This window comes from Myotis davidii, unplaced genomic scaffold (genome assembly GCF_000327345.1).
Source record: "Myotis davidii unplaced genomic scaffold, ASM32734v1 scaffold663, whole genome shotgun sequence".
Lineage (NCBI taxonomy): Eukaryota > Metazoa > Chordata > Mammalia > Chiroptera > Vespertilionidae > Myotis > Myotis davidii.
Genome location: NW_006295816.1, coordinates 7,132,269 through 7,134,222, shown reverse-complemented (window position 1 = coordinate 7,134,222; position 1,954 = coordinate 7,132,269).

Sequence of the window (1,954 nt, the reverse complement as noted above, 5' to 3'; positions counted from 1 at the left end):
AGGGACCTGCGTGGTGACGTAGCCGGGGAGGAAGGCGTAGGGGCCTGCGTGGTGACGTAGCCGTGGAGGGCCGACTGCGCAGGTGCGAGGTGCGGTGGCTCAGGGCGGGGCCCAGCCTGGCGGAAGCGGGAGGAAATGGAAGAGCCATCTGTGCAGGGGCGACGCTCGGGGGCGAGTCGGAGTCAGGCAAACGATGAAGGGGCAGACGGGCTCCCAGGAGGAGCGGCCTGTGCGAACGCCCAGAGGTGGGAGCCAGGCGCGTGCGCTGGGCTGGGCAGGCGGCTTTGCCTGGGGGGTGGGGTTGGGGATGGGGGTCGGAGAGGTGAGTGGCCACTTCGGGAAGATTCAGAAAAGGAAGGAATAGCCCTAGCCAGTTTGGCTCAATGGATAGGGCGTCGGCCCGTGCCCTGAAGGGACCCGGGTTCGATTCCGGGCAGAGGGCACTTAGTTCCCTTGCAGGCTTGCCCCCGGCCCTGGTTGGGGCTCTTGCAGGAAGGATAGGGCGTCGGCCCGTGCCCTGAAGGGACCCAGGTTCGATTCCGGGCAGAGGGCACTTACTTCCCTTGCAGGCTTGCCCCCGGCCCTGGTTGGTCCAACCAATCAAGGTGTCTCTCTCACATCGATGTTTCTCTCTGTCTCCCCCTCCCTTCCACTCTCTCTAAAAATCAATGGAGCCTGGCCATCAAGGCTGGGTGGTTGAGCATGAACCCTACAAACAAGGAGGTTACAGTTCAATTCCTGGTCAGGGCACTTGCCTAGGTTGCAGGATCTATCCCTAGGGGCGTGCAGGAGGCAGCCGATCCATGATTCTCATCATTGATGTTTCTGTCTCTCTCTCTCTCTCTCTCCCTTCCTCTCTCTGAAATCATAATTACAAAAACAAAATAAAAATCAATAGCAAAATATCCTCTGGTGAAGATTAACAAAAAACAGAAAGAAAAGGAATACCCAGGGGTCCAGGACAGAGTCTTATATCACCAGCGGACAGAAAGCCACAGGCTCTGCCAGGCGTCTGGTCTTGTCCCCGTGCGGGTGGGAGCAGGCAGGCCAGCCAGAGGCCGCAGAGCAGGCCGGGCTGCTGGAGCGGAGGGGCCAGAGGTCCTTTCACGCCAGATTAGACACGAATCACTCGGAGGGTCCTGCCATGCCCGGCCTCTTCTAAAGGTCACGGATCCCCAGAGTCTGGCATTAGAATTTGTAGCTGCCGCTGGTCCAGTGGGAAGGCCCTGGTCAGGGGTCAGCGTCCTATTTGCAGTCGGCCCCGTGCGAGGGTGCCGCAGCCCAAGGCAGCGAGGCAGGGGAAGACATGCAGGGCTGTCAGGAGATCCCGGAGGCCCCAGGCCTCACAGCAAGCATAACATCCCGAATCCTGGGCCACTCCCAGGGCGAGAACACTGGGGTGCAAGGCCCCCGCCTGGCCCTGTGGGCCTCGAGGGCAGGGCGGCCTCCTCGCTGGCCTGGCCCAGCTTGTGTAACGGAGCTCACTTGATTTTCCCTAAGAAGGGAGACCCAGCACAGTTCATAGGGTCCTAGAAGAGGCATTGGCGTCAAATGCCAGTGCCGGATAAACCAGGCGCATCCCTGGGCATCTCGCGCAACTCCTTGGGACCTGTGGTTTCTCATCTATAAAGAGGGCCTGCCTCCCCTCGCAGGGCTAAACACTGAATGAGACGAGGCCCAGCCCAGTTCTTCCAGCCACAGTCGGCCGGCACCGTGCAGGGACCAGCAGGGACCACTCGCCTGCCTTCTCTGGTTCCGCCCAGGACCCCAGCCTGGGCCGGCTTCCCGGCCGCTCTGCAGCTGGTGGCCGGCAGGGGGCAGCAACGAAACGCACGGTCCAGGCTGTCTGGCCGCGTTCCTCGCAGTCTGGGATAGAAAGTTCTCTGGTCAGTGAATGCAGTTTGGGTGGATTTGTTTTCAAACGGGTGATGTTTGAGATTCCTTTCTGCAAGCC